The sequence below is a fragment of the Euprymna scolopes genome, chromosome 18, assembly GCF_053919585.1.
Source record: "Euprymna scolopes isolate OS-2025 chromosome 18, ASM5391958v1, whole genome shotgun sequence".
Lineage (NCBI taxonomy): Eukaryota > Metazoa > Mollusca > Cephalopoda > Sepiida > Sepiolidae > Euprymna > Euprymna scolopes.
Window position 1 is genome coordinate 45,349,138 of NC_136499.1, and position 13,280 is coordinate 45,362,417.

The window sequence follows — 13,280 nt, forward strand, 5'->3', positions numbered from 1 at the left end:
CAAAACAGGATAAAATGTCTCAAATCTTCTGCTGTTCTAGTTTATCGTTACAATTAATGCAATTGTAAACTATGTTTTAATGATACGAGATGCTTTCAATAAGTTTCCAGACTTTTTGCGTATGCTGTAAGATTGCTCTATTAGTTTGTGTAACTGATATATATTAACTCTCTTCAGAGTTTGGATTCAACAACATTAAGTATCTTATTAATATTTTCGAAGGAAGAGGGGATTAGGAATTGACCGGGATCATCTGTTCCACTTGGCGTTTTCGGGGATCTAAAATTCTAAGATTACAATATTACGTTTTGTAACTGATACATGTTCACTCTCTTTGGATTATTGTCTTTGTCACCATTACATGGTTTCTAAATACTATTGTAGCAGACACAAATGGACCCCTTTTCTTCTCGCGCGTTCGCTTCCTCTGAGTGAGTGATGAGGCGCTAGACTGTCCAATCTGAGGACTTGCGCACGAATACAAATTGACCCCTAGGGACCAGACAGCTTCCGGTCCCAGAAGAAAACTCTCTCTTACGCTACCAGCCTTCGTCGGGGCTAGACGCCTGTTCTCTTCGCTGCTCCTACTAAAGGTATTGACGACAGCCGCGGGTTGTAACTACCTCGTAAGGCAGTGGAGACCCGACTCTACTTTCTTCCTTCAGTACGCTTTGCAAATAAACCTTTCCCTTGTTAAGTTGAAGAAGTTGTTTGTCATTGTTCATAGAATTGTGTTATTTTATTTTATTTTATTAGGGAAATTCCCTAAAATGGTGACTCCGTCGTGATAACACATTTCCGAACAGACACTTCTTTCGCTTTTTAACAGGGTAAGGCGCGCATTTTAAAAACCAGCACATGGTTTCCAACCACACACATAAACAGACAACGGATTCGGGAGAGCACATTTAAAACTTAAAAAAAAAAAAAAGACGTTATTTCCCTCTCTTCCTTATCGTTTTTTTCCCGTTATATATATATATATATATATTGTAAACTAAGGAGCATACAAAAAAAAAAAAAAAAAAAACAAAGAAAAAACACCCTTTTCTTTCACAACGGCGGGCTACACATAAAAAAAAAAAAACGCCAGCCTACAAAAAGAGGTGACACTTTCTTGGTGTACGAAAAAGAAAAAACTCGACAACAAAAAAAAAAAAAAAAAAAAAAAAGAACTTTCACGAAGTTTTTCCGCATTAGCACTCTTCGGCCAAAATGTAAGTACTTAAAGAGTTCATTTATCTTCAGGTTCACACACATTTATAAAAAAAAAAAAAAAAAAAAAAAAAAAAACCCATATTGTCCACATTTTTTTTTGCTTCACGGCTCTTCCTGATATAATTTTGTTTTAGCTTTATTTCATGGTAATTTTGTTTCTTTCTTCTCCTCCCCCATTAGCCTGTTAAAATTTTTTTTTTTTTTTGTATTGTCTCTGTTTAAAGATTTTCTCCATATTTCTCCTTTCTTCTCCACGTGGTCCATATTCGGCGTCCTTTCAGATTTCGTATACATTATATATATATATTTTTTTAAAAATATTTGGTATCTACTTTCGGTAGTGACGATGACAACGTTGCCTGCCTTCGCTGGGGACGTCCGGGTTTGGTTTGCTCAACTCGAGTCTTATTTTGCGGCGAACAACGTGTCAGAGCAAACGAAGCTGCACATTTTATTCAGTGCCTTCCCCGCGTCATTGACTCCTGCGGTCAAGGACTTAATAACGGACACCCCGTTAAACTCCACTTACGATAGCATAAAACGGGAGGTGCTACTACGGACGTCCGTGTCGGCGGAAAAGCGTTTTCAAACGCTGGTCCATGACGAGCACTTAGGTGACCGCAGGCCGACGGAACTACTCCGTAGAATGAGGGAACTGGCAGAGGACGTCCCTCCTGACAGTGCCTTAATTAAGCAGCTCTTTTTCTCAAGGCTGCCGGCGCAGGTAAAGGCCATACTTGCGCCAATGTTTGAAAAACACACCGTCGATGTAGTAGCAGCATCGGCGGACAAGGTCATGGACTTTGTGAGGGGGCCTACCACCGCGGCGATTCCACAACAGCCTGCTGAGGTACCCGCAGGCACCGCAAATGTAAGACAGGATGCTACATCGGTGGCTATACTAACGGCCATCGAACGCCTCACTAGAGAGGTGAGCAAGCTCAATATGGGCAGGTCGCACTCACCCAGACGCCGCTACAAAAGCCGCTCATCTTCCCCGCACCACCGTCGCCGTGCAAACATGCCGGGACTATGTTTTTATCATAGTCGCTATGGCGCTGAAGCACGGAATTGTAAAATGCCCTGCACTTTTAACAACCAGGGAAACTAAATTGTGGAAAGACGAGCACGGCAAACTTTCCACAAAATGCAAATAACCGTGCCTATTTCGTCACTGACGTAAAATCTCAAGCACGTTGCTTGGTAGACACTGGCGCTGTTTGTAGTATATGGCCACTTAGGCTACTTAAAGAAAGGCCACCAGTGTCATTGATAACACTGCAAGCGGTGAACCATTCACCTATCCCCACGTACGGTCAAATTTCACGTTCTCTGGACTTGAATTTACGGAGAGACTTTACGTGGGTTTTCACTGTAGCAGATCTACCGTACCCCATACTAGACGCGGATTTCTTGCATAATTTTAATTTAATGGTCGACATGCGCAGACGCCGGCTGATAGACGCTAGCACGGAACTTTCCGTCCCTGGCTCGTTATCTAATGCCCCATCTATCAGCCCGGTATTTTTCATTGCCGCTGCAAATGACCCATACCATGAGGTGCTACACTCCTACCCGGAGTTAACCAATTTAAATTTTGTGGTGAGCAAACCCACGCACACCACAAAACATCATATTGAGACCACAGGTGCTCCTGTGTTCTCACGCCCTCGTCGCCTTCCTGTGGATAAACTTAAAGCAGCGAAGGCAGAATTTAATCATATGCTACAGTTGGGAATTATACGCCCCTCGTCCAGTCCTTGGGCTTCCCCTCTGCATATGGTTCCAAAACGAGACGGAGATTGGCGTCCAACTGGGGACTATAGACGACTCAATGCCATGACGGTACCTGATCGTTACCCAATTCCGCATATTCAGGACTTTGCTTCCTCTCTGCATGGTTGTAAGACTTTCTCTAAGCTAGATCTGGTTAAGGCTTACCATCAGATCCCGGTGAATCCGGCCGACATACCCAAGATTGCGGTTACAACTCCATTTGGAGCGTTTGAATTTCTTACTATGCCTTTCGGCCTACGCAACGCTGCCAGTACTTTTCAGCGCTTTATGGATGAAGTAGTGCATGATTTAGATTTCGTCTATAACTATATAGATGACATTCTCGTGGCTAGTGCCTCACCTGAGGAACACGTCACTCACCTCCGCCTACTTTTTGAACGGTTTCAGCAATACCAAGTGAGGATTAACCCTGGTAAATGCGTTTTCGGTGTTACGTCACTAGTTTTCCTGGGCCACATTATCAGCCCAGACGGTATATCTCCGTTGCCGGAAAAGGTGAAGGCTCTACAAGACCTTCAACCGCCCACTTCACTTCGCCAACTTAGGCACTTCCTTGGTCTGTTGAATTACTACAGACGCTTTATCCCACGCTGTGCGGATCTCTTAGCTCCTCTTTCCGACCTGTTACGTAACAGGAAGAAGAAAAACGAGCAGATCTCACTTAATGAGATCCAACTTAGAGCATTTGCTGAAGTGAAAAATAAACTAGCGACGACATCTTTGCTGGCACATCCTGTACCCGATGCCCAGTTTTCACTGGTCGTTGATGCATCGGGCACAGCTGTAGGTGCAGTGCTGCAACAGCAGCACCAACAACAGTTACAACCTCTAGCATACTTTTCGCGACAGCTGAAACCGGCCGAACAACGTTACAGCACGTTTGGCCGCGAACTACTGGCAATGTACCTCGCAGTGAAACACTTCCAACATTCACTCGAGGGCCGACAATTTGTGATCTACACCGATCACCGTCCGCTTACATACGCACTGCGTGCTAAGCCGGACAAATATTCTCCCCGCGAAACACGTCATTTGGACTTTGTTTCGCAGTTTACTAGTGATATCCGACATATCGCGGGTGAGCAGAACGCAGCAGCAGACGCATTGTCTCGCCTGCCCATCAATTCTCTGTCCTCACCATCGGATATCGATTTGCAACAGATGGCCTTAGACCAGCCAAGTCTGGACACGTTGGATCCATCGTCACCTGAATTCGGGACTTGCAAATTCGCATATCTGCCCGTGCCTACTTCTGACACGCAGATCATCTGTGACACCTCAACGGATTCACCTCGACCATTTGTTCCAACGACCCACCGTAGAGTTGTTTTCGACACTCTACACAACCTGGCACACCCCGGACGCAAAGCCACAGTAAAGCTGATTACAGCTAGATTTTTCTGGCCTAACATGAGGCGTGACATCATTGCTTGGTCACGTTCCTGTGTATCCTGCCAAAAATCAAAGGTGCACGAGCATATCCGCGCACCCCTTGGAACATTCAGCACCCCAGACGCTCGGTTTAGCCATGTTCACATTGACTTGGTTGGACCATGACCGGTCAGTCAGGGATTCACTTATCTCCTGACCTGCATAGACCGTTTCACACGGTGGCCAGAAGCCATCCCACTTAGTGACATTTCGGCTGAATCTGTAGCGCGAGCCCTTATATCAGGCTGGATATCGCGCTACGGAGTTCCCACTACAATCACCACTGATCGTGGTGCACAATTCGAATCCCACCTATTCCGGGAACTGTCCAAGATCCTCGGGATCACTCGCATTCGGACAACAAGCTATCACCCTGCTTCAAATGGGATGATAGAACGCTTCCATCGCCAATTGAAAGCTGCATTACGCGCTTACCCTGATCAACAGCGATGGAGCGAGTACATACCGGTCATCCTTCTTGGCTGTCGGGCATCAATCAAGGAGGACCTGGGATATTCCGCAGCCGAACTGGTCTATGGAGCACCTCTATCGTTGCCAGGTCAGATGCTGACCCCGATAGAGGATATATCAACTGACACAGCTCTATATGTCAACAGACTACGAGCTTATCTCAGTAAGCTACCGCCGATGCACCCTAGGGAACAGACCATTAAATCTTTGGTTCCGAAGGACATAGCGACATGGACTCACGTATTCCTTAGAAAGGACGCAGTAAAAGCCCCCCTAACTCCACCTTACACTGGCCCTTATCGCGTGCTTTGACGCACTGATAAAACTTTTATCCTAGACATTAGTGGTAAAAAAGAGACAGTATCGGTAGATAGGGTAAAAAGAGCCTTTCTGGACACATTAACACCTGAGCCACACATTCCTCCAACATACACACAGCATAATCATACACCTGAGGTAAATGTTCCACGTGAGAACAATTATGTGACCACTACACGTAGTGGTCGACGGGTACATTGGCCGAAGAGACTTTGCAAAACAGTGTATTTCTGTTGAAAAAGAACATTTTTTCTTCTCTCCTTTTTAGAGCAGAACGTTTTCTGCAAATATTCCAACTTTTCACAGAAAAGTAAGAACATTTTTTTTTTCTGCAAGAAAATAACCTAAAGAGACGGACATTTCTTATTGTATTTTTCTTTCTGCTATTTGTTATGCTACCTTTCTCTCTGTCGGCTTTCAGCCTAAGCAGGGTGTTATATAGCAGACACAAATGGACCCCTTTTCTTCTCGCGCGTTCGCTTCCTCTGAGTGAGTGATGAGGCGCTAGACTGTCCAATCTGAGGACTTGCGCACGAATACAAATTGACCCCTAGGGACCAGACAGCTTCCGGTCCCAGAAGAAAACTCTCTCTTACGCTACCAGCCTTCGTCGGGGCTAGACGCCTGTTCTCTTCGCTGCTCCTACTAAAGGTATTGACGACAGCCGCGGGTTGTAACTACCTCGTAAGGCAGTGGAGACCCGACTCTACTTTCTTCCTTCAGTACGCTTTGCAAATAAACCTTTCCCTTGTTAAGTTGAAGAAGTTGTTTGTCATTGTTCATAGAATTGTGTTATTTTATTTTATTTTATTAGGGAAATTCCCTAAACTATGTCTATTATAATGTGTGAATATCAAATGTATGTGAATTTTTGTAACATATAAAAAAATAATTGTTTACACTGGACATTAGGAGAGGTCGGCTATCTTTGGCATTTGTCGTTATAGCTTGACAATGAAGAAAATATATACAAAAAAACCCAACTCTCTCCTACGTAAAAAAAAAAAAAAAAAAAAAAAAAATGCGGGCATAACATAGTAAGTAACCAGAGAGCATTCTAACGACCGGATGTTGGGATGTTGCACATCGCTAGTTGACCGCCTTTTCTTCATTCTCCAGACAGGGTTCGATTTTAGCTATCTTAAAGAAACTGAGACTCGAGACTTATTCCTGATAAACATTTTATTATAAAGTTAAACCTGACAGGCTGACAACCATGTTACTTTGATGAACTTAGAATGATAGATATAGGTGAGATGATGCGGCACAAGGGTTTGAACAGGCAGCACCCTGAAAGAAGAGAACACTGGCCTACAAAAAATGCCTGAGTAGTTCTGTCAGCATTTCCTGGTAGTGGAGTCTCATATGATTAGCAATAAACTAACCCCTTCTCAAAGGAAGAAAGCAAAGTCTGTGAGAGTGGACCTCGTAGAATTGCACAGAACAAAAGCCATAACTCAGTAAACAGAAAACAAGCCATCTCAACAATAACTAAACATTGTTGCCTTTGGTGCCAAGGGGAAAAAAGGTTAACTAATTTGCATATTGCTTTGCAAAAGGACATTACATTAATTCACTATTCATTCTTATTGTTTTCTAATTCAATAAAAACCTCTGACTGAGTTATCTGAAATATTTGGTCTATATCATTTTTATTTATTAAAAAACATCTAGCAGCGAATTTGGTTTAAAAGATTATTAATGATTTCTTATATTTTTCATTCTACAGTGCTTTCTGATGTAGAAATATTGGATCCATTATGTGTACACATGTGGCCAGCATTTTTTCTACACAAATTAAGACATTAACAGCTGCCTCCATTAGACACCAGGTTTATATTGTTTTTATTTATTGAAGAAAAAAAATCTAACATCGAATTTGGTTTTAAAAATGATTTCTTATATATTTAATATTAAAAAGTTGGTTGTCTCCCTTGTTTCCTTAAATTACAAAGTGTTTGAGATAAATTTAATAATCTTTTTTACTAGCGGGACCTGTGGAAATTTCACAGCAGACTCTTTTGATGCTGACATTCTGTGGATGTTCAGCATAAATGGAGACGCTCTGATATTATTGTAGCTCTTTTGTTAAAACTATAAAAGCATTTATCTAAGTTAGCAGGAACGGCCGACAGAGTCTGGTCATAAAATACACTTAAATATGATGTTTTAATGTATGCAAATTTCGTATATATTATTATAGAGTCAATTTTCAACCGATTCTTATATATTATAAAATTATGATTTCAAAAATAAAAAAAATATATCCATATGACTTGGGTGCATCAGCTTGACTCCTAACCGAAATCAAAACTTATGAAGAATTATATATATATATATATATATATATATATAAAACTTGAGTTTCTTCAGATATAATCGAAACCAAAGCCAAAACTTATGAAGAGTTCTTGGTAAAATTATTTATTACAAGAAATGGAAGGTCATAACAATCAAATGACAGTCACTCGGAAGAAAAAAGATGTAAGTGTGACACAGAAAATAACACACATGCGATCGTATGAATAAATAGATTTTCTTTAATCTCAGAACCATTTGAAATATTTAATAGTGGTAAAATGCAACAGATAGCGCTGGCGTGATCACATTACCACCACCCCTACCAAAAAAAAAAGCGATGAAGGATTGGATTTTAGGGGCAGCTGCTGCTGCTACTCGGATCTAATTATTTCTTTAGATTTATATTTTTTTCCACATGTGGTACTCAGGAGGTATTAAACTTCAAATAATTTTATTAGGCATGCTTACTAGAAAACTTTGCAACATAATTTTTTCTCTGTGTGTGTTTTTTTTTTTTTTTAGAAGAGAGTCACTACTTCTCAAGGCCTAAAGGCTTCTCGAGGATAAGAATTAATTAGTGTATGGTGGTCATCAGGACAACAGCATAATAATCAGTATAATTTGATTATTTAAGGAGACGGTTCAACAAGAACTTGCTTACAAGATGACTATATTGTAGTCAATTGGAAAGCAGGCCAGAGGAACAAAGTTCCACAGGCGGGCAGTTCTAGGAAAGAAGCTTTGTTCATGAGATTTGCATTTAGATTTATGCACACATAGAAAGTGGGGGAAATTGTTGATAGTGGTTGTAGCTAGACAAGTGCTTTTTGTGAAAGTTTAGCAAAATGGGATGATAGATTAAAGCTCAGATGAACACTTGTCACGAAAATAATGATAGAGCAGAGACAAATTCGCAGTGTCTCTTTTGTGGGAAAGGTGTTGCAGAGAAGAGAAATGGGCATCACCTACTAGGCTTCAAAGCCAATTTTGAATTTTGCCAAAGCATGATAGAGTGCTCCGTGTAGCTCTTGCTTAGATGTGGCAAGTGTATTCCGTTTTAGGACGTATCTGGCTCCTATAGAGGTAGAGGCTGCATCAGGAGTGAAATACCTACTAGACCGGTAAAATGATGCAACCATTTTTCTGATGACTTTAGCCACAGATTTGATGCAAATCTTCCATTTGAAGTCAGGAGTGAAGATCAATCTCAGAAGCTTGTCAAAGTAGGGAGCTTCTTTGAGAGATTCATATCAATTGGGTCCAAGTGAGGATCAGAGCGTTTATGGTGAAAAGATAGAAGCTTGGTTTAGATGTGTTAAAATTAACCATTCACCTTTTGCCCCATTGCACCACATGCTCAAAGTCGGAGGAAAGAATCAGAGAGATCTTGATCGTTGTTGGCCTTTTAAATGTTGCCATAGACGGTAATGTCATCTGCATCTTTGTTGATGAATGAAATTACAATGTGATTTGAGACGACTACTTGTAAAAACCTATCACAGAAAAAAAGATTCAATGGTTGAGAAGACATTTCCAGATATTTCATAGCTGGAAATGTTGTGAAGTAGACCTTTATGCCAAACCCTATAAAATGTCTTTGATATGTAAATAGCTATTGCTCTTTCTTGAAAGAAAACCCATGTTGATAGATTCACTAATCCTATGTGAAATTACAGTCAGTACATCAGCTGTAGATATTGCAAGAAAAAAAAAACATATTACTTGTCATTGAGTAGGTTGTTTTTGCTGAGGTGGTTGAAAATTTCTCGATTTAGTAGTAATGTTACAAGCAACCTTACCTCAAAAAAGCAAAAGGTATGCTCTCTTTGCTGCCAGCAGGGGAAAATCAGCAAAAGAAGACACAAGAGGTGGGTGGGGGGGTGTTTATGGGGGTTGGAGACAAGAGAGGTCACATGAAATGGTGAGAGTTGCGGAACATAAATGGTCAAACTGTAAGGGGAAAAAGTCAGAATCTGTGACTGAAATATAGTGCTGCAACATTCCAATTAGAGTACTTTTGGTCTTTTAAGGAAATTCTGATCACATAGGGTAGAGTTTGATTCAAAGTTCTTGGCAAAGAGTTTAGCTTTGACAGATGCTGATGAAATCATCTCAGGCCCATTGATCATGGTCCAGATAGAGAACTCTGTTCCGTCTGCCTGCTTCCCTCCGGACTACAACTTGGATGTCTTCAAGTCCAATGTTAACAAATTCCTAATGAACCGCCCCCTTAATTAAACACTTCATCAAATCTCCACACTAACGTAATGTACTTGCAATAACCCTTATCCCTGAGTGGCTTCCGGGCCTTGATAAGTGGTGATCACTGTGTAAAAAAAAAAAAAAGAATGCGCATTTGTTCAGGACCTTTGTTATTTAGCAAAACTCATGAGAACCCAGCCTCCGTTCTTTTACTTTGGAAAACAGCTTATCCTGCCTAGACAGAGTTCAAAATAGACTTAATAGCCTAGTAGGGAATGCCCTTTTCTCTTCCCTGCAACCTCTTTCCCACAGAGGAGACGTTGCAAGCCTGTCTCTACTTTATCGTTTTTCTTCATGGCAAGTGCTCGTCTGAGTTCCAATCTATGGTTCCCCTCGTCTGACTGAAACCACTCATCTAGCTGAAACCACTATCAATAATTTCCCCTATTTTTTACCTGTGCCTAAACCTAAACGTAGAGTCCATGAACAAAGCTTCTTTCTTAGAACTGCACGCCTGTGGAACTCTGTTCAGTTTTCCTGCTTTCCAACTGACTACAATATGGTTGTTTTCAATTCCAACGTGAACAAATTTTTGATTAACCGTCCCCTTAAGTAATCCAATTTACCAAATTTCCACTACTAACGATTACTACGATATTGTTCCATTGACTACTGTGCACTCATTAACTCTTATCCTCAAGTGATCTTCAGGCCTTGATAAATGGTGACTCCTTTGTAAATAATAAAAAAAAATATGACCCTCTCACATTTTTTAGCAATCTTTTGCAGTGATTGTTGGCAGTTCTAAAGACGACTTTAGTTTCAAAACATCTATTACGTTTAAAGCAATTGAAGTGATTTCTATGAGCAATGGCGGCGAGACTGGCTGTTCAATTTCTGGTGGAATTTCTTGGAAGGTATGTAATTGTTTATGCCAATGGTAAGCAGTTAACAGTTAAATTGGATGCTATAACAGACGCATTCTTTTTAAACGTGGAGCGTAAGAGTACTTCCGATATAAACGTTAGCTGTCCATCGAGTATCAATACATTGCTCAATGAAGAGGGACATTTAGGGTTTGAGTGATCGGAGACAAAACTGAGGATGACCAATTCTTCTTTAGGCATCGATTGAACATGCGTGAAGTTTCCGTTTTGATACAAATTATAAATTATTGAATAAATTCTATTTTAGTAGTTTGTATCTCATTAATGATACAATTTAAAGTTTTAGTTGTTTAAAGTTGGTGCAATAAGTAATTGAGTTTAACTTCCGTAGTTTAATAATTACTTCCTCTTTTCAAGAACTCTTTAAACCGAACTTCTTAATAAATAAAGGTTAACTAATTTGCATATTCTTTGAAAAATGAACAAATTAATTATTCATTTCTTATGGTTTCTTATTGGATGATTGGCTTAACTATTACATCCAGTTCTATTTATGCATATTTTCATGTATAATTGTGCAGCACTCAGGATAAAACGGTTCTAGCAAAATCACAGCCATAACATGGCTGACGAGAGCCTAACATTATTTACGATTTACCGTTAACTATGTTATGTTAGGCTTGAAACCGACGGTACCAATGTTTTTCTGACCTTCTGTACAATTTTAAATAAATAAATATTAAGCTCTTATATTGAAAAGGTTTTTCTTTGTAATCGAGCACTTTGTTGGAATTCTTTCCCAAAAAACAGTAAACAAATATATATATATATATATATATATATATATATATATATATATATATATATATATATATATATATATATATATATTCTATAATATAAAGCTGAACGTCTGTGTGTGTGTGTCTGGTCACGAATAGGCTCCTATATGGTTGACTATTGTAGAAAACTGATCACATATAATGATAGAAGATGTATCAAGATAAAGGAATGGGTATGTTTGATCTGGCATAACGATGATTCATTAAAATTGTGGGGTCTGCGTACGCGCCTGGTCCATAAAGTATGGAAATAAAAAATTAAAAAATTAAAAAAAAAACGTTTATAAGTGTTTTTGATATAGATGCACATAATAATACTTTGATAAGTATGTTTTAACTTAAATAGGGATGGTATAATAAAATTCTGGGGTCTGCGTTCGCGCCTGGTCTCCATAGAATGGAAATAGACACAAACTTTAATAAAGACTTTTCATATCTATCTGCGTAAGTATACTTCGATAATTATGTTTCAGTTTGAAGAAATGTGGTATAATAAAATTATTGGGTGTTCGTTCGCACCTGACCTCCATTGAATTGAAATATGTCACAAAGTTTAACAAGGTTTTTTAATATAGATCCACAGAATATTGTGATAAGTGTTTCAGTGTGAACAAGTATGGTATAATAAATCATGGGGTTTATCTATTTAATTTTTACTTTCATCATATTTTGCTTTGGTTTTGATACCCTCAAATTCGAAGCTATCTCTTTACAACCCTTCCTTTTTATAACCTATCATACTTTAATAAATCAGAGCCAATTTTCTGTAGGCTGTTTTTGAACCCAATCAATGACGGGTACTTTTGCTAGTGTGTATATATATATATATATATATATATATATATATATATATATATATATACACACACACACACACACACACACACACACACACACACATATTAAAGTGACTTGTCTCTGTCTGTGGAAATTCTCTAGCAGACCTGAAACTAAATATATTTGTACCTGTGGAACACTTTGGAGTTTGTTTTAGTTGGTAAAATAGCTGCTAAGTGTCAAAATAATAAAAAAAAAAACATTGACCTTGGCCTTGTGTAAGTTAATTGTCCCTATTTCTTTATGCACATGAGCTAATTAACAGTTATAAGTTAAACAATGTTCTTTTTGCCGCTTTTGTATATACATGGATTTAGGATATACACTAATGGACAAGGCTGGAAAGCTGTATGTTTTGGTTTCGATTTTAGCTAATGGCAGCCAATCCTTTTTTTTTTTTTTAACTTTTGAATTCATTACTATATAATAATCGATGGAGAATTGGCTCTATAATAATAAATATGAAATCTGCATGAATTAAAATATAATATTTCTTTATGACCGGGCAATGGTGGGCAGCTTTCTAGTCTTTTGTCATCATTTGTCATTACTTGCAATAGAACAAAATATTTTTTCGTTGTTTTGACTCGAGTATATATCCGTTGATATCTTATGTTTTTTATATAGAGTGGTTCTGGGTTGATTAACTATGTCTAACTGTCGGATACATACTCGAGAGTAAAAATAATGATAAGAATATTTTGTTGTCCTGGTCCTAGTCATTACATATAGTTTAGTGTGTAATTGAAAGTAACCTCCCTTATTTTTTTATTGCATCCATTTTGGAGAACTCTTTAGTTATGTACGAAGCAATAGCTTTCTCACTATACATGTATCACTTATTCTGAGCAGAATAAAGCTTTCAACAGGTCATTTGCTGTTCTTATTTGTCATTACATAAGTATAGCGTTGATTGCAATAAAAGTGAAGTTAGTAAAACAAGCAGGATCATTTATATTCAGGAGCAGTCCATTAT